This window comes from Lathamus discolor, chromosome 8, assembly GCF_037157495.1.
Source record: "Lathamus discolor isolate bLatDis1 chromosome 8, bLatDis1.hap1, whole genome shotgun sequence".
Classification (NCBI taxonomy): domain Eukaryota; kingdom Metazoa; phylum Chordata; class Aves; order Psittaciformes; family Psittacidae; genus Lathamus; species Lathamus discolor.
This window is the reverse complement of record NC_088891.1, coordinates 8,001,155-8,021,793: the sequence shown is the minus strand read 5'-3', so window position 1 is coordinate 8,021,793 and position 20,639 is coordinate 8,001,155. Positions and strand designations below refer to the sequence as shown.

The following is a 20,639-nucleotide window of genomic DNA, read 5'->3' as shown; positions in this document are numbered from 1 at the left end:
AACCCTCCACTCAGACACTTAATCTAAAGTGTGAACATAACAATTAAGAGAGAAGGGGGAACAGGGGATGACTTCTGCATCTTTTTGAGTGTAGGATTTTGTGCCTTTGTGACTAGCAGCAGCAGCAGCAAAAGAAATTTGAGATATTGCATCGAAAGGAGAAATCATTCCAAAACACTCACACCACAAGCAAAAATCCATCTTCCCAAGTTACATGTGGTGCACAGCTTAGGATAGCATCTCGCTACACTGCAAACATCAATGCATTTATTTCTTTACCGTAAGGAAGTTCTGTATTGCACTTCCTAAGGAACAAAAAGGAATTAAGAAAAATAAATAAATAAGTTTAGACAATTGAAGGCTGGGATTGCTCCAATCTATCCAGCCAAATCACAGCTCAAAACCCAGGCTGATCTTTTTCCTGCAGGCTCCTCCTGTTGTCAACAGCCAGAGAACAGGCTCTCCAGAGAGAGATCCATCCCACCCACCTCAGAGCTCAGATCTGACAGCTAAAATGAGAGAAGAACGAATCCCATCCAAAAGCCAGACAGGAAGCCTGGAAAGAGAAAGGCTTAAATCTAGTTCTCATGTCCTAAACTGAGATTTGAGGCACAGAGCTGTTCTTCCACATAGGGTAATAGAGCTTGAAGTGCTTAAAATGTCATTAAGTAGCACTGCTGAGCTGAGGACAGTCGGTGGGTGTATAAGTCAGTTTTCTAGCCTTTTCCTGACTGATTTAATTTTGGGATCAAGAGGAATAGCTTTTTTAAAGCAAGACAAGATCTCTTTCCACTTTCAATTGCTCTATGAATTTCCACATGGGTTACAGAGCAGTAGAGTACATGACAGGCACAGGAGCTTTTCTTCATCAATCCAAATCATTCTTTTCACACCATGTAGGTGTCTCTTTAAAAACACCGTCTCCTTCAGCAGAAAAGCATCCTCTTCAGGTAAAAGCACTGTTTAGCCCATTTTTTTTGGCATGGGTTTTAGCTTTTTTTGGTGACGTTTTCCTTAAAGACAGCCTCCAGCACCCCAAAATACCAGATGTCATATTGGGTTTATGTCTCATTTTCCCAGCTTGCCTAAGCTCTCTCTTTGTGCTATTCTCCTAGGAGATAATTACCTCTTCACCTTTCTCTTCCTCAACTAACACTCCCTACTCTGCCAACTGCATTTTCCCACAGAGATAGTATTACTCATCTCTCTAACAAAACTCTGATGATTTCTCAAATTGTACTTAACTCTCCAGTCTGTCACTCGTGTCTCTGTTCTTCAGCTGCATCAGTTTGTCTAATAAATGTCTTATCTAGAGGCTTAGACTGTTATAGCTGCAAACAACACAGCCTTTTTCAACCAAAATGTTTTCCTCTAAATCACCCAAAAATGTGACAGGAAGGTTCATTGTGGATTAAGCTACTCATTGACACTATTTTGCTCCCATGAGTCCATTTCCAGCCACATAAGTCAGATTGGGTTTAAGAGGTCGGTTTAAAGACTGCAGAGAGTAGATATCAAAGGTGTAGGAATACATTAAAAAAGGAAAACAACACACTTTGATAGCAGGGACAAGAACAGTAAGTAACCAGATCTCTGAAAAGTTAATCTGTAAAATTTAAACACAGATTAAACTGGAAGGGAAGCTCGTATATTCAGAGGCATCTGCCAATAACAGACTGAGGGAGCCAACATAAACAAGGTCTGTTCAGGTAATCATAAGCAAATGTAATTCAAAGCAGATCAAATCAGAGACTCTGTGTATCATGAATGGCACCTACACATGGCATATTTAGCAAAATTTTAAGTGAATTTAGTGCTGGTGAAAGTGTGAGATATACAGCCTAGAAGGCTCATTGCAACCCACGGGGAGGAATGACCAGGGCACAGCAGTGCCTACTTCTTCACTGCAGCCAGCCCTGGAGAGGCAGAACCTCCTATCCTCTCCACCTTCACCCTGTGGATCATCCAGTGCCTTGCAAGCCACATATAAGCTAAAACGAGGTTATTATATTGTCTTCTACAATCCTGTGGGAAGACGAAACCCTGGCATCTATGGAATATTCTCCCCAAGGGACAGGACATTTGTGAGCAGCCCCGATGAGGAAAGGCTTGTTCTGTGTTCTAAAACATCACTCATAACTGCAAGAACTCTTAAGCAGTATTACCTCATTCCCATGACAAGAGGTCTTGGATCCATCAAAAAGATCCATAACCCATTTCCTCATTTGGCCACAGAAAGGGAAAAGCTACACGTGGAGCTGCAAAGGAGACCTATTTTTCCTCCAAGGAGATTTTGGAAATTAAGCAGAAGATGGTCATAGAAGGGTTGACAATGTGGTTCTCTGAAGTATCTGTCATGGAGATCATTACTGTTTAAGGACTGGAGATTAATTACCGCTGTTGCCATTATGGAGCTAGTGCCATTAATCCCCTTACTTGAGCAAAACCACAGGGTGTGTTGCTAATGGTTTCCAGGTTGCTTTTTGGATGGTGTGAAACCTATTTGATAATTAGTTCGCTAAATTAGTGCCATTTCCATTGTAATCACTCCCCTCCCCAAATGATTTCATATCACTGCTTCTTTACAATCATTTTTTGTCTCATTTCCCATTATCACCACTGGAATCACATTGATAACATTTATTTAAGCTTTTTCCACAACTCTCCTGTATGTTTACTGTCACCATCTGCACACACACTGCACTGATCGTATGAGACTTCCTAACTGCTTTAGTGTGTGTGGACTTATGAATATATCGAGTGCTTAAAGAAGCCTAGTTAGAATTTGTTACTGGCTGGCTGTGTCCCTGCTGGAGCCCTCTGGGGAGACCCAAGGAAGAACAATTGTTTTATCCTTCCTAACAATGCTAACACTGCTGCCTACCCCTGTTCTTTCACAGGGCCCTGGAGATCTTTTATAGCATCCTACACTGGCACTGCTGTGCTGTTAAACCCTCATGAATGCAACAATGAATTAATAACGTTGCTATACACCATAAACAATTGCAAGCGTAGAGGAGGCAACAGCTTTCCAGCAACACCACCATCTTCGGATGCTCAGTCAGTGGATAAAATGAAATTGCCTGGTTCATCGTGTTCAGGCTGCTCTCCTTCCTATTTTTCCCTTTCCTTTTTTTTTTTTTTGGTAGGAGGCAAACCAGGGCTCAGAGCCAAATCTGAAATATCCTGAAGCTTTTCGCTGCCTTATAAACAGTTCTAGTCATTGATACTTTGTTGGCATGCAATAAACCTTGAATGGCCAGACTGCTTGTAAAAATGCATATCTATTATGGATGTATGTAACAGTTGTGACTGAAGGCCCTCTTTGACATGAATTCCCCTTAAAATTAAGGCATGTTCACATTAAACAGACACTCAGTAACTCGAAAAAACATAGCAACCTAAATAAAGAATCTAGGAAAACTCAGTGATTCAGCAGAGGTCATAGTGGAAGTGTGTAGCATACGTAGGAATAAGAGCACACTTCCACTGCAATAAGTGCTCTGCTTACAATTCACCCACTAAAACTGGCAGGAGAATGAAAGAATAAGCTGGGAATGTAGCGTTTAGACATAGACGGCATTATTCCTGCTAGGACCTGCTAGAAAGCCAAAGTAATAATGCAAGAAAATTTCTGCTACTCTCTGCTGGTGACGTTCTCCTCTTCCAGAATTTCACCTCCAGAGAAACAAACTCAGGAGCTTCATCTTTAATCTGTACCAGTGCATGATTTTTTCCAACATACCTTCACTATACATCAGGTACCATAGAAGGAATATCTCCATGGCCAAAGTTTCTGTCTTCTCCAGCTCTGAGACTGGGATGATCACTGCTGTCACCACACACATGCCAGCAGCCAGCAGGCACTGGGATTCACCTCATTTCTGCCCAGGGCAATGACACAGCACAACCCAGACTGCTTTCAGCTTTGAGCAAAGCCAGCGAGCAACAGCCTTTGAGCCAAGTACAGCAACCAAGGACATCTAAGAGGAATCTGGTCTTTCAGGGCAGCTTCTTAACCTGCTGAGCCTGGAATAGCCAGGAATTCTCTAAATCAGCTTGTTAAATGCATATGTGTACATGAAGGCACAGAGGAAGTGCCTTGTTGGACTGACCTTGGGCACTAAAATGAGAAGCAAAGTATTTAGAGAAACTGTTAATACTTTGTTTGCTGTAAAAACACACTGTACAAATTGATAAAACTCAGCCTAAGGAGCTCATGTTCTAGAGAAGTCCTTGTGAAAGGTAAGCTGAAATTTTAAATGAGGATAACATGCCCAGGGGCTTATGGATCATGCACAACAGCTTAAATCATGCAAATGTGGTGTTGGCACATACATATAATTTCTGCTTGTTCCTATTTAAGCATTACACAGTGCAGTCTCACATATGGAAGACACATGCACAGCCATTCTGCTCATGTCAGGGGCAGGGTGGAAGAGCCTAGAGTAAATTACTGTATCATGCTCAGGGCTGAAATACATTGAGATCCTTTGACTTTCAGGCTGTACATTGAGATCCTTTTTGACTTTCAGGCTGTACACATTGAGATCCTTTGACTTTCAAGCTGTACATTGAGATCCTTTGACTTTCAGGCTGCACATTGAGATCCTTTTTGACTTTCAGGCTGTACACATTGAGATCCTTTGACTTTCAAGCTGTACATTGAGATCCTTTGACTTTCAAGCTGTACATTGAGATCCTTTGACTTTCAGGCTGTCTAGTGACAGGTAAATTACTTACATGGGTGTTTCTGAATTTGCATCTGTATGAGGTTTCTCTGTATGAAGGCCTGCTCTAAAATTCATGAGGCTTTAATAAGGCTAAGAGATGCCTCCTTCCCCCAGACACCACCACCTCCTACAGTCACTAGCAGCAGTGCTCAAGCAGGAATCCCTGGGTTGTAAGGGTGAGGGAGCTGCTTTAGGAAGTCATCTTTCCTCATCTTGAAGAGGCACAGCAGACAGGCATAGCTCATGAAACTGGGGTTTAGAGGGAGTCAGAGACTGTGAGTATAGGGAATACAAAAGACTGGGCAAAATATGTTCCTGAGCTTGTTTTTCAAGCATTCCTACTTAAGACATCAAACAGGGACTGTTGTTAGTGAGCCACTCAAATCAACAATAGCTCTCATCATGACCTTGGGTTTTAATGGAGGCATGAGAGTGTCAGCATATTTACACTCTCATATCACAATCCCAGCTTTGTTGTTAAGGGTAGAACTCATGGAAAATGTCTTCAACTGAGCCCATTTAATCAAGGCTCATATGAACTAGTTTCCACAATGCCTCCAAAGCTAAAACTTGGATACTCAGGGGATCCCACCTTGCAGCTTGTTCATGTTGAGGTTCCCTTCCTGTAGTTAGCTCATAGCAATCTTCTTTTAATAATCCAGCTGTTCCTTCCAATTTCCCGATTGCTGAGGACTTTTGCCTGTGTAGCAGGACTAGCAGCCCATAATACTGTGGTTTAAAGAATGTCACTGTTTCCAGCAGGAAGAGTGCAAAAAAGCATTGGAAATCCCCAGTGGTCAACGAAATATGCTTTAACACAGGTATTTGCATGCCAAGTTTAAGTCCAACTCTTTTGAGAAAGGCCTTGCTAATAATGCTGGAATTTAGACATTCCTACATTAAAATACAAGAAGCTGGGAAGCAGAATTGTTATTAAGGTGTGTAGGGCTGTGCAAGACCTGGATTTGACATGGAATAGTATCTGATGGAGGAGCCTGCTGCAGACAATGTTCCCAGCATGCCATTGTCATATTCACACTGTCTTCTCATGACCCTGCTTGTTGGGCAGCGAGTGTAAGAGTTTGACTGCATCTTCCTACCCCTGCCTTGCAATGGGGACAGCTCTGAAAGAAAGTGTAGTTATTACTGTTTGTTTCCCTTGAACATCCCATGGAGACTTCAAGATTATTTGCTGAAGTTGTTCTGAACCGACAGCTGATAAAGTTTCCATTACAGATCTTTAATGACTGCACATCACTGCAGAAACAGAGAATTTACCTTCCCTTCGCTCAGTGCTCGCTGTTTCCAATCACCGAACTGCTCCCCTCTCCCATGCCCTGGCTCCTCCTCGCCTCTCATTTCTCCTATAAACTTGAAGGTCAGCTCTAGGTCAGGCATAGATGGAGACAATGCGAACAGATGTGACCTTGCCAACCTGGGTTTAGCAGATGGTTTCTGGATAAATTGGATTAAAACACTTTAATTTGTCACCTCCCGAGCATACCTATCCTCACTGTCAGACACTCGCATTGTGCAGCTGCTTCCCTGATTCACCACCTTCACAGAACACGTTCTGGCTGTGCTTTCTTTTGCCTACCCAATTTAAGCAAAAGCCAATGGTAGGTACTGGAGCTCTGGAGGAAATAAGGTTTTGTTCTTGTTTCAGAAAACATTTAAGCAACAGATTATATATAAATTTACTGAGCACTTTCACGTGTCTTACAAGAAACCATAGGGAGACAGTGCCAGCAGCATTCACTTTTCTAGCCCCTATCAGCCCCTGTGCAAAAGTCTTCCAAGTGACACTTTCTGTGGCCCTCAGCAGTCATCATCCATCCCCTGCAACAAGACTGTGACTGTGTTTTTATTCTCCTCTTTCTGCCAATGTGCTGACTGCACTGCATTAACACTTTAGGCCCAGACATTAAAAATATGTCAGTGGGTCTCAAATGATGACAACCTGAAAAGCAGCAATCCTGCAGAAGTCTACAAGAAAGCAGTGAAACAACAATAAGAAGATAGCAAGCAACCTTAAACTGCTCCACAGCTCCAAAATACAACTTTGTGGATACATAAGGCCAAAATTTGTCTGTCCATATCCCTCGAAGAGTCATCAAATGTCAGCCAGTTATTCCTGACATTGGCACAGGTTAAAGAGCTGGCAGATCCACCATTACTTGGCTCGCTTATTCCTAAAGCCAGTTTCTCTTTGTATTAGGTATAAACTGAGAGTAATGTGTTTCAGTGGGCAATCAAAGAGAAATGAAAAAACTCATGTATTCAGGCACAGTTCAATAAGACTAAAGATGATAGTATATACTTAGAAGACATTCACATGATTGCTGTAGAAAACACACCTTTGTTAAGTTTCCTGTATTACATTTTAACTGAAACCAGATACAGAGAAATTCCTTAGGAAAGTCTTGTTCTTACACTGCTTCTGCCTTGCCCAGAACTAAGCAGCAGCACTGAAATCTAGCAAGGAAGCTCATTCCCTTGAGGTTGCTAATCAGCATTTTTGACAAAAGTTTGGGGAAGCTTCCAGCGAAGACTTCAAACTTTTATCTGAAGCAAACCAGACTTCCAAATTGCATTCTGGTTTTGTAAGACAATCATTAATAATAATAGCAAAGTGAGAATTATAAAGATTATTTTTTCATGTGCTTTATTAACATGAAGGCAGAATCATGCTGGTCAGATCAGCACAGTTGCATCAGAGATGAATTTGGTCCATTATTCAATTAATCCTTCATTGCACTTCTGTGGTTGAGGTAATATATTATTATTATCTCCACTTCTGTTATTCCCATTACAGACATTAGTTCCAAGAATGTGAACCATTTATTGTTGGGGGTCCTGATCCTGTAATAGGATGTGTTGGCAGAGACCCCAGTGCCCACACCAAATTCCACTACCCAAATGAAACTCATCATCCTTCATTAGGACAATTGTTACAAAGAACCATTACCTCCTATTGTTTCCAATAGTGCTTGCACTATATAATTTGTGCTAGCAATAATTAAAGAACCTGTTTGCATTTACTGTAACTGCAGCATATTTAATTGATCACCCTGCTTTTGGGAGCATCCCCTTGTCCACAAAGAAGAAAACACAAGCAATAATAAGCACCAAAACAAAGAGCTCTTAATAATCAGAGGTGTGCAGTCAGCCTGCTCTACTTCCCTGCCCACCAATCAATACAGCTGGCTACTTTTAAGATAGTGATACGTAAAATTTTCTCTTTAAATACCTGGTGAAACGATTCTCCTTTGGGACATTTGATCCACCTGCATTTATGTTTTACTTTCTGTCAGCACTGTGCTTTTGAAGAGCATCTCCAGGTTGTTCCCACTTACGTGTTTCAGCTCACATTGTGGAGTAGTTTTGCTGGATCGCTTTTGGGTGTGTTAACCAAATTGCTTTTGGATGGCACTTAACTTAAAGCTATGCTCCAGGAGCATTTAAATGCTTCAACTACTAACAAGTATTCAGTCTCTAAGGCCAGGACAGAGCTGCCTAAGGGATACCCCTTGAAATACATACAGTATAGGCGCAGAATCCTCAGCAACAACTGTTTTGTTCTATGGTTCATACCATTTGCTAAAGCAGAACAATCTATTGTCTTGTACCCATGACACACAGCTAGCTCCAGTGAAAAAAATATTGCACAAACTAGTCAAGCTGATTGCATTACTGTTAAAGGGTTGTTAGCACAGACACTTGCCCATTGCAAGCCAGAGCAATATTCTAGCTCTTTCAAGACTGGTCTCCAAACAGCTATTAGATAGCCCAGGAACCTTAGCTGCAAACACAAAAATTCAGTAAGAAATAATCCTGCTTGCTAGTTAAATTGCAAAAGGCAAATAATAATAGCAAGCAATCCAGGAATGTCATATATTTTATTCATTAGCATTGCTAACATGGGAAATGTTGCTTTCCCTGTGATTAATCTTACTCATTATACTTTGAATATAGAATATTTTCAGAATGTTGTGTCAAACATACAAGCACATATTATATATTTAAAGCAATGCTGAAAACAGCCAGTTTTGAAATATCTTAAAAAGAATGTTTTTATATTGCCACATATATTGTACACAGATGTTCAATAATTTTGTGAAGTATATACTATATCAAACACATGGGAAACTTTCCCCTCCTTCCCTATGCTCTACCTTCTTTATGATATATACTAGCTAGATTAATGTCCTTACTAAAAGACCCCAGGGCGACAGATTCCTGTTGTGTTCCCTGGAGTTAGTTATACCCAAGACTAGATGATGCTCCTCAACATGTGGAGGCCTATCAGGTATTGCAACTGGTAGCAAATTGCCTCAGATCGAGCTCTAATTTTTTTATTATGATTCTTGCTGGAAACTGGCCACTTTTAGCAGAATGAAAAAATAATGAGCCTGTCTTTTTAATCCCTGAGAGGACCTGTTAATTTACATTGGCTTACTGTTTAGTTTTCATGGGTCCTAAAATTTGTACAGCGCCTCAGGGTCTGCTCTGTTCTGTAATTAAGTGAAGCACAAAGCCAGAAATGCTGTTCTACAGTTCTTAAGTTACAATCTGCTTGCAAACAATAGATCATTCCATGGTGGACAAGAACAAACACACCTTCCTCCTGTCACTTACTAACTCAGAGTAATGTTTCCTTATTTATTGCCGCTCTACAGCCCATGGAGAGATTAGCTTCTGCAGCAGACAGTCACCTGGATGGAAATTGGATGCCTGTTGTCACTCCCAGCTCTGGCACTAAAGCTCCATGTGAATTTTGAGTTAGTGTCTTCACTTTTTCCACTATGGATTCTCTGCCCTTTCACATGAAAAAGGACCAGTCTTTTTCACAATTGATTCCACTCCTGCCTATAAATACACAAACTTGTATGTATGTATGAATATTCACATCTTTTCTAGGAGTAGGAGTGTGTAAGTTTTCGCTTGTAAAACAGCCACAAAAGGTTAAGGTATGCCCATGTACAATCTCTTAAGTAACTTCTGTTACAGTTTTCTTCATAGATAAACAATAGAAAGGCTTCAACAAGCAAGGAACTTGTCCAACATAAACCATATAGTGATGCGCATCTCAAAATGTTAACCAATGATCCTGCATCTCAGACTTGTTTTGATAGCGCAGGGGTGGCCAAGATGGCTCTGTGCACTGTCCACCCTTTAGGTTCATTGCCAGAAACTATTAATGAGCAAGACGGCCCTCGTTCTGCTGATGTAAGTAACAGATGCCTTCATAAAAACATGAAATTCAAACTAATTTGGCTGAAGCATCAGTTTACTAACCATTTATATCACATGAAAGGCCAGCTATAAGACAAAAAAAGTGCTCTAAATGCTACAACAATACAGCCACAGAAGAACAGCTCTCAACATGAGTAAGTGTGAAAAACAAAAACAGCATAAGGAAAAAGAACCACATGAAAGAAACAGCCAACAGGAAACTAAGGAAAAAAAAAACCCTTTTCCCTTGCTCTTGTGAAAAATAATGCCAGTTGGAGTAAAGATCAAGATACCCATTTACACTTGCCATGGTTTCCACCACCCCCACCCTCCTTTCCTAACAAACAAGAGAATCAAAGCATGGAAGATGACATACATTCTTGCTGAATGTAACTACGTGTTTCCCACAGAGGCATGCCATGCCACCACATTAATGGATTTCCATTTCACAGTTGCTTCTGCAGATAGCAACTACCTTTGCCCTTGTATATATACAACAAACCAAGTTTTTTTTACAGGAAACCAGCACTTCCATAAGCAACCAAACAAACCAAGGGATGTTTTGGTAGAGGGAAAACAAAGCAAACATGGAAGTGACAGCTGGAAAACTGTTTTCTAGCATTTACAAGCGCTGATAAGATACTAAAGCATAGGATGTTTTGGCTTATACAATTAAGTGTTTATTTCTGGAGAAGAAAGTAGATTTGCCAGAGGAAAGAAAAAAATCCTACTTTAAGAGGCACATGTTTAACATCAGGCATTCTGCCTAAGCAGACATTACATGAGAAAGACCTCTATTTCTTCCTTACTCATATTCAATTTCTTCTAGCTATGACTACTAAAACGAAGGCTGAGCCATCAAAATGTCGTTGAGCTAAGGAAAGCAAATGAACTGAAGCTAAAGCAAACTACTCATTATGAACAAAAACCAAGCACATTTATTTTAAGTAGAAAATGAATATATTTCATATTAAACTTGTGCCAAAATCTGACTGCAGTACAAGGAGTTCTAATTTGTCTGGTTAAGTTACCACTGAATAAATATCCTTAGGTTTGCTCCCTACCTTGTAAAATCCTTTAGTGAAGGGACAATGAACCAGATTATGATCTTGCTTTTGACTGTGTAAACCTCAAGTAACTTTACTATAATCACACTGTTATAAATATTTACAGTTCATTGTAAACACTTCAAGAACTGTAGTGGGATCAAGCTTTATAGAGTACAAGATATTTTAAATTGTAATGTTTAATACTGTAAATGTAGGTTTTGTAACTTGTAAACACCATCCACCAGGCTTAAATTTATCACTGGGAACAACGCTCCTGGCATAAGGCAAATCCAATTCCTTCAGTCAAGGCTCAAATGACTCAAAGGGCATCACTTAGCCCATTGTTTCTTTAGTGGGACTTGGAAGGAACTCAAGACATATCTCAAAGCAGCACTGAATGGGAGCACATGCAAAGATGGTCAGTTGAGTCTGGCTAGGTCCTAGCAGGAATGTGGGAGATTGCCTATTTGAGAGATGGTAAGGCAATACAATAACATTAATCCACAGAGAACCTTGTCATCTCTGGTTCTTTCATTTCCTAAACATGACACATATTTCAAATTACACATTTTTACTTGATAATTATTTAATAAGATAGGGATGAAGTAAGCAAATAACTCTTCGAGAGGGAACATTTAATTTCCAAAAGTGTCCTGAGAGATGCTTCATTGAGGGAAGCCCTAGCAATTACTTGCAAATTCAGTGTCAGACACATCTCACTAATTCAAGAGTCAGGAAGACAATGTGCATTAGCACAAGGAAGGTTGTAGATACTGATAATCAGATAATAAACATCACAGTGGTGAATCTACAGACAGAAATTACACAGCAGCTTGCCTGAGACTTGAAAAGCAAATTATTTTGCAGATCTACTCAATGAACTCTTGATCCTTTTTAATGCTTTGCTTTGGTATTATTGGGATGATTCCTCGTTTATCTCATGACCTTTGGCAGATGTTGAATTTGCTCTGGTGATAAGGATTTTGGCTGGTAGGTGTTGAATGCTTTCAAGTTGCAAGGAATTTAGGACAAAGAGCAGAGAACCAAAGTTCAGCAATCAGTGGTGTTGCAACAGTGCTATTGGATCAGTCTTTAAGAGTGTATTTCTAAACAGCTGGATCTGACTACATATTAAGACTGTTTATACCAGTCCCTCTTGGGAGAGTCATATGCTCAAGTATAACTTCCAGGGTCAGTTAAGACAAAAGTCATAGACTGGAAAGCAAAATAATGTGCTAAGATATGTAGATCAGAGCAGCCTCCTGGCTGAAAAGTGTCAAGACAGGTATGGGGCATAGTAAAACTGCACTAATTCAGGTTTTGAGGTAAAAAAAGACTCAATGACATGAATTGAGCATGGAGATAGAATCATAGGACAGTTTTGGTTGGAAGGGACCTTCAAAGGTCATCTAGTCTAATCCCCCTGCAACAAGCAATAGCCAAGCCTTGGCACAGAGAGCTGTGGTCTTCCTAGTTTCTTCTACAAAGGAAGTCTAAGGTGAACCTGGCTGTTAACCTCCTGTGCTGTTTTTCATATTGCTGCACAGAAGCAAAACCACTAACAGACCCATGCAGGAGCGATTTTCTACAGAGCATTAAGACTTCTCCATAAATACAGGAACAGGCTGTACCCTGTGCTGAGTAGTACTGTACTCCTGGAGTACTCTGGTTGAAATTATTGGCAGCATGAATCAAAGTGGCAAGACCTGCCTCTTATCTGTGCTCACTTAAATTGAGTACTTTGTATATGTGTCTCTAATACAGTTGGGTAGTATATTCAGCAACAATGATAGAGAATCCTGAAGTACAAACATGCACCAAGTGATATTTCTGATTTAAAGGTTAACCCAGATTCAAATTGCTTTCATCCTTCCCTCCTGCTGGGTAGGAAAGTGTTCTTCAGATTTACTGTTCCAGAATGTTCTCTATCAGGATTTCATTACTTTGTCTCCAAGATTTCCTCATTCTCTTTCTCCAAAGTTGCAAGAAGGAATTACAAATGCAATTATTTGCAACCTTAAATGCTTTCAATTGTAAAACACTAAAAATTTTGAGCCTAAATCTTATTATTGAACATTGATCAAATAGCAGTTGGCCTTTTTCTGACAGCTGTTATCCTGACTTCCTCCAAACACCAAGTCATGAATCCTTCAATCATTTGCTAACAGATGGAATGATTTCCTTCCGCTGAAAACTGTTTTGATATTATACTCTGTTCATCACCATCCCTTCGAATTGTGATGAGAAACCTTAAAATCTTTATATAGATAGCTAGGTGCCTTGGAAATATCATCAGTCAATATTGGCCAAGCACCGAGAGATTTCAGAGTAAAGGAGGCATGAGAAATGCTGTTATTATGTTCTTGCTATGTTTCAATGCATGAATGCAAAAAGAGGAAGAGAGGGCAGGAATGATCAAGTCAAATAGTATGGTAGTAGGCCTCAGAAAATTGATCGCTTTAATCCATGACTTCCCTGCTCGCTGGCATCTCAATTGGCACTTGCAGAACTAGACTTCGCTTGTTTCCTCTGAGATTTTCCTTTAGGAAGGATCTGAATGGAGCTACGGATTTCTATAGAGCACAGGTAATTAGTGCCAGAGGACTCTGATTATCTCTTTATACAACTCCTCCCCAGTGACACAATTCCATATAATAAGCCTTCCCTTGAACAAACCTGGTCTGAGACAGTATCTCCTAGGAGGCCGACTCCTAGTGTGAGGAGAAGAGCTTCAGCTTTCCATCATCTACAAACACTGTTCCTTTTTCTTCTTCACCTCTCATTTATGCTTACTGGAGAGCAGAACAATGATATATTGCTTTTAAAGACAAAAATCCCTGTCCCCCACTATTTCCTGATGGTACGAACTGTGGGACAATGAACTGCTCATCTTTTTGTTCTAAATTCCTTTCTGTGTTTTCCCTATTTCATTAAAGTGAGATGAACAATCCACAAGAAAAGCTCAGGAAAGCTATACTGAATATACATCTGCATTTTAGTTTAATAAAAATTTAAAAGTTAGGGTATTAAATACAATTAAACTATTTTCCCCTAAACAGTGGGAATTAAAATAAAACCCAACAGCAATAACAAAACCAGGAAAGATCATGATCAATTAATGATGAATATTGCATTGCTTTGTTTGCGATATATCAGTTCATGCCCAAAGAGATAATTTGGAAGAGGGGGAGAACTATTAAGGGTGTTTAGGGAAATATCAACAAAACCCAAAAAGCTGAGCTATGAGAGAGAATAGCAGGCAACAGCAAAAGACCTTAAGGAACATAAGACTAATTAGAGAAGTCGGCCATGCGTTTTGTTATCACTCCATTACAATGAATGGAAATGAGGCCAGGGGTTGAACGTCTCTGCTCAGGAACACCTTGGGAATGGGAGTAGGGAAAAACCTGATCTGCCTTTGCATTAGTTATTAAAGTTCAGAGAACTTTAACTGATACAGAGCTGATTTCAAAGACAGATATAAAAACGAATAATAACCATTCAAAGAGGGACTGAGTAAATAAAATTCACACAGACTTTTATAACAGTCACTGCAGCGGGTGAGCTAATAAGGGGACACCTGACAGGTAGAAATAACCATTAAACTTCATGGATACTCATTTAGAAACAATTTTCTTGTGCCAATAGCTAGAAATGGTGCAAGCTTCAATACTTTTATTTGTACTTAAATAAGAGGTCACTCGTTGAATGAACCTCGGCTCAAAGCATTTGAATGCTTGCTTTGCTTTAAATATGGTAGTAATGCCACCTCTATTCAGCCAAATACTTCAAGTCATGCTGTACTGAACCATACCTCATCTGCCTCTTGAGATTCTGCAATAAAATTGTTTTGCATTTCAGCTGCGAACAAAGTGATTCCCATGTACAGTTTGTTTGTAAAACACTTTGTCAACCAAATAGATCTTAAGCAACTGCATATTCTTATAAAGCAAAAACACAAACAGAGAAAAACCCCACCCTCTTTCTAAATGTGAATGACAGTAGCAGACAAACATGACAGACTGAAACCAGCTAGACTAATTCCTTCGGGAAAGACAAGCTTGTTTGCAACAGCATCAAAGGCAGCAGACAGCCAGCCCAGCCTGCTGCTGGGATGATGATGCTAATAAACAGTTTGAAGGTGCTAAAGTGGTGACATGGTGCTGTTTCAAGAATCAGGCCCCCTAACAAGTGTGTAAGAGTAGGCTGGTGAAAATGCATACTGCTTCTCTTTCTAGCCATTTATCAGAATGATTTTTGTCTCTCGTGCCTAAGCTTGTGACAGAGGGAGTGTTTTTCTTGCTGTAGACAAAGACCCATTGTTTAATGCTTCTGAATGCTGTGACAACTAGAAGGGTGAAAGGCAACCTGCAAGTGACAGTAAATGCATTCTCTCTCCTATTTAATATCCAGTGTGTATATCTGTAATGCATTGATCAGCATGATTCTCCAAGGCTGCTTTAGCAGACAGCTTGGAAAGTCAATCCATTGTCAGAGCAATAGCAGCTTTTGCTATTTGCTCAAGAAGTTTTGAGTTTCTTGTTCCTACATGTTATGATGATATAGTGGCATCAGCTGGTGGCACAGCCTGACATGTAGAAAAATGGAAATAGGGGAATAAATTCCCCTATTCAACCAACACTGCTTTTGTTTGCCCTTGCTTTCCCTTTCTTTCTGTAGCTTGGCTTAATAGATTGAAATGGCCTTCATACCACAACAGAGAAACACTTCCTTCTCAGTCAGCAAAGTTACACATTTCTACTTGAACTCTGGGCTCTCAGAATACAAGCAAAACAGAAGACAGATGTCTGATAAGTATCTACTCTTGGTTCTGCTTTCCTTCCTTTTACATCACAGTATTTCCACCTTGTAATTCTTCCAGATGAAAACTGTTTTGCAATTGCAGGTGAAATCTAGATTATACCATGTGAAAATGTGCCAGATAGCATAAGTTTGCAACTGCTTTTGGAAGCATTTTGATACCAATACCCATCACAGCCTAGTAAATTTGACAGCATCTCTTGGTTAGATAAACTGCTGCTCCCTTGAAGGTCACTAGATGGTGATGGGGCATATTTAAAAAGCTCTTAATACAGATGGTCAAGCTGCAGACCTTGCTGTAGTTAATGAGCAAAAGAACACTTACTGTTCCCCATCATTCTTTTCAATTCTGCTCACATAACATAGTCTCAGACAACACAAATTACCAGTGTGAGATACCAGGAATCCCTCAAAAAACACTGTAGAGTTCAGTACGGGAGGTGGAGACTGAACAGCATCTCCAGGCTACCCCTCTGGGGTGAAGCTTTAATTAACAAGGTTCTAGCTAAAGAATTTGTCGAGCTGGTTATTTGAAAGAAAAAAGTCCATCTGGGCTCCTAGAAACAGGACTCATTTTAAATTATATTCCTTTTTATAGAGCCTGGACATAGGGAGAAACAAATGGCCAGAAGGGAAAAATCTTCCCAAGATAAAAAGGAGGTGGCTGCTGATCCTTTGGCACCATGCCTACCAGTACTGAAGAAGAACAAAGCTGAGAAACAGAGATTCAGCACTGATAAGATATAGCCACTCTCTCTGAAGCACTTGCACCCCACAGCCCACTAGAATACCACTCATAGGTGAAGCCTTCAGCCTGAGAGGAAGGCGACGGGTGGGAAGCTGAGCAAGGGACACTTAAGAGTCTGTCATGCTAAGAGCACAACTGTAGAAATACACACAGAAATAATACAAGATGATACCTTCTCTTACAGATTTCAGGGGTCGGAACAGGGCAACTCAGAAGAGAAGAGGGGACAACTCTTTGTCCAAGCCACCTACCTACAATTTGCAGGAGGAATTCCCTGATCTCCCTGATCCCAGTAGGCTCTTGTCTGTTACCAGTGACTTGCAGCCAAAAACACCTTCTCTCTTTCAGGAAGTTTCTCTTCTTAATGTTTTTTTTTTTGTTGTTGTTGTTGTTGGTTTGGTTTGCTTTTTTTTCTCCTATTAAAACACCCCCATTAAGATTTTTTTTAAGGACTGACAAACTGGAAAGTATTCAAAGAAGAGCAAGGAGAAATGAATTATGACTGCTGGAGAGACTGGGTTGTAAGGAAAGATTAGAAGAGCTAAATATGTCTAGCTTGGCAGAGAGATGACTAAGCAGGGAGGGGGGGAAGTGATAAATGTCTACAAATATTTGAAGGGCGTATACACTGAGGAGGCAGAGAGATTTTGCATGTGAGCCATACCAGGTGGTGGGACTAGGAGCAAAGGCAAAGGAGCAAATCAGAACAGGAAAATCACACAAGTCCAGAAAACCTCACAAAGCAAAAATTCAAATGAAGTCCCCATGAAAGTGGATATACATCCATTTCCCTGCACCAGGGACACGGAAGTTCTCTCAGAAGTAGAAAACTCAGCATACGAGACATATGGGAGGGTTGTACGAGTGCTTTGATGCATGTAGAACTAAGGGAAGAGTTGTGTCTTGATGCTGGGAGACCTTAGTGGACAACCCACCAATGCTATCAATGAGAGTTTCAGGCAGGAAGCGAAGGTTGCTGTTGTGTCCGATTGAAAACACAAGAGGAAGTTTTATTTGGAATAACTTTACGACCCTGAACTTGGTAGAGCTACAGGACTTTATCTAATCAGATATATTCCAGCCAGATGGTCCCTGGGAAGCAGAAAGCTTTGGGTCTGTTAAGCATTCAAGAAGATGGTGGTGAAAAGCCTGAAAGATGAACAGAAAAGATAAAACCATCATATTCCTCCATCTTAACCCAGGTTAGCCATCCCCCAGCTTAACCAGGGTGAAAGGAGACAGGGAAGAATGTAATTCATCCTCCAACTTAGATTCTGATGCAAACCAAACCAATGCTTCCTTTAGAAGCTTGAGATGTCAGGAACTAAATGTTGCCAAATCTTTATTCAGGAAAACAAAACACCCACTTTCAGCCATAGAGGACCCCAGCCTCCAGCCTAGACATCCCTCCACTACATCATTTCAAGCCCTTTCCTGCCTCACAGCAGAGCACCAACCTGTGAACAAGTGGGAAGACCAGGCAATCAAGAGAGGGCCTTCAATTACATGCCTCCGAGGGCATGTAATTGAAGGTTATATTCTAGTCCTAGTCCAGCTGGATTCCAGCCAGTACATGGAGCTCAACTGCTTTAGAGGCACAGATGAACAGTGCCTCCTCCTGCCAATACAAAAGGGGCAGACCTCTACTTTTGTCCTCCTGGAACTGTGTCACTCCATCCCACATCCACAGAACTCAGCTGTTTTGCTGGTGAAGGTGGCATGGGTCCATGATAATGCAATAAACCACTCTGAGTCCTTCTAAGAGATGCATCTCCAGTGTTAAACCTCTTCTTTGCACAATCTTGTGTAAACCAGGGAAAAAGGAATTCCCACAAGTGTGGGTACAGGAAGCATGTCAAGGTCCTTCTCTTTAAACTGGATTTGATGCAAAGTTTGATGGGAAGCCACAGCCTCAGCTTGTTTCCGGAACACTTCATGTCCCTGGTATACCTGTGACAGGGAATTCTGTAAACTGTGCGATGCTCATCTGCTTGGCAAGCAGAGCTAATTCTATTAATGCTGTGCTTTTGTAAGAAGCAGCAAAAAGAGAAAAGGTATCTGGCCACAGTGAGATTTAAAGCTGATAACTGTATATTCCTCTAACAACCAAGAGAAATAGGGGTGTAAAGGGGGCAGCCAGAGGTGACAGCCTTTCGTGTGGTCAATCAGCTCAGCAAGACAATAGTACCATAAAGGAAAAGACACACATTCTTCTGTCCTTGCAGAAAACGATCACATTCTTACACATGGCCCTTGACACTTGGAACAGCAGTACTAAAAGCTTCAGTATAGAAACTTCCCATTTTGGTTAGGTAAAACACAGGCACTAAGGAAGAACTTCACCTTTGAGGGACAGAGTTGGTAGAGACAGAGGGGAGTTTTTCCAGGATTTCCAGTATTGCAGAGAAACACAAAACCAGCCATTGCTTCCAGTAAGCCAAAACCTCTTAATAACATAATTCCCACCAGAAATCACACTGGAGAGCCATCACAAGGTCCTCCCACCCCAACAGAGTTGGCTGACCAACAAATAGATTCTTATCTTCTGAAAGAGCCAAGTCCTAGCGCTACTTGCGTGTGAGCCAGCCATAGGACAGAGCAGCTGCGATGACCTTCACACATGGAAACAAACATGAAACATCCCACGTCAAACAGGCAAAGAGGTGATAACAGATATGCTCCTCTCTCTGCTCTTCCTAAGCACATGAACCTCCAACTAACAGAAAGGAGGAGTGAACTCAGAAGAGCTATTACACAGCTCCTGCTCTCCTTATGCTGGATGAAACACAAGGACATACCTTGGTCTGAGTGCAGCACTGTGTAAACCAGGCGTTGGGTCTGCTGCAGGGGCAGGCTGGCTCTTGAGCAGCTACTGTCCAGCACTCAGGTGAGCCACTTTCAGGCAGTCTTGGAATGTGTGGCAATGAGGTCATAATGGAAGAACCAGTCTCATCTCCAACAACAGAATCCAGTGTCCCAGCATGGCTGTAGGGAGTACAGTACTGTTGCAGCTCTTTTATTAGTTAACCAGATGTTTAGCTTCAACATCCTGGCTAAAATACAGCATGAAGAATCACATTTCCTTTCTCTACCTAGTTTTTCCTCCACAGCTTTACCCAGAGAAGTTTCCTCACCATATTCCTGGTGTAGTTACTGCAGAGCAAGTGCAGCATCACTGCACTTCAACAAGAGCAAGCTGCACTTCAGCAGCAGGTGAGAAGCTACTCTTCAGTCTGCCCAACCAAGTCTCATGGACACTACTGTGTAAACATAAAGCACTATTATCTCCACTCTCCACATGGAATCACTTTATGGAATGTATTATTATTATTTGGAGCTCAAATTGAAACCCTCTGGCCACATATGAACACTAAGCCTGCTTAGAGAATGCAGGGAGCAGCTAAAGTGGTGAAGAGGCAAAGATTTATGAAAGACAGAAAAGAGAATTTCTTTCCTAGAAACAAGCTTCACATGCCTAATCTATTTCTTCTGTTCTTGCTGCTCTTTACCAAACTTCTGACAGGTCTTAGAGACTAACACTTACCATACTGCAAGCTGTTCCTCTAAATCCTAGCTTATAACCACCTGGATAGATTCCCTGGGTGGCATTTTTCTCTTTCTCATAGTTCTTCAGAGCATCCGTACTGCCTATACCACAATCCCCATCATCCCCTGCCCTCCCTCCAAAAACACCTCAACTATCCCTACATTGCCCTGCTTTTATCTCCTCCTGGGAGACTCCCACCCTTTCTGATACTCCCATTAGTGAGACAGATTGAGAATGGCTTTCACCTGTCTCCTAAACACAACTGCAACCTCATCCCTTCCCTTTGCTTCAGTAAAACCTACTTCTGTAAGGCCTTTACAAATATATTGTTTCCTCTGATAAAATGATACTAGGTGAGGATTTAAAGGGAGGTGTGTGAGAGGAGCAAAACAGCAGGGACAATGAGGAGGCCTTCGCAAATTGTCTTTCTGAAAGCTCCAAATGGCTTTGTAACAGCATGAAAGTGCTTCCTGATTATTTCCCAGCTGAGGTTCAGGAAACCCCTA

At 41.0% G+C, this 20,639-nt stretch overlaps 1 long non-coding RNA gene across 1 annotated transcript in view; it reads right to left on the bottom strand.

The window, feature by feature from the left end:
• Positions 1–20,408, bottom strand: part of LOC136019038 (uncharacterized) — a 108,215-nt gene extending 87,807 nt beyond the window's left edge. Inside the window, exons 1-2 of the long non-coding RNA XR_010614720.1 lie at positions 20,131–20,408; positions 19,385–19,571 (exon numbers count right to left, since the gene is read on the bottom strand). This is a non-coding gene — a long non-coding RNA (uncharacterized LOC136019038). The remainder of the gene's footprint in view (positions 1–19,384; positions 19,572–20,130) is intronic.
• Between the last annotated feature and the right edge of the window lie 231 nt (positions 20,409–20,639).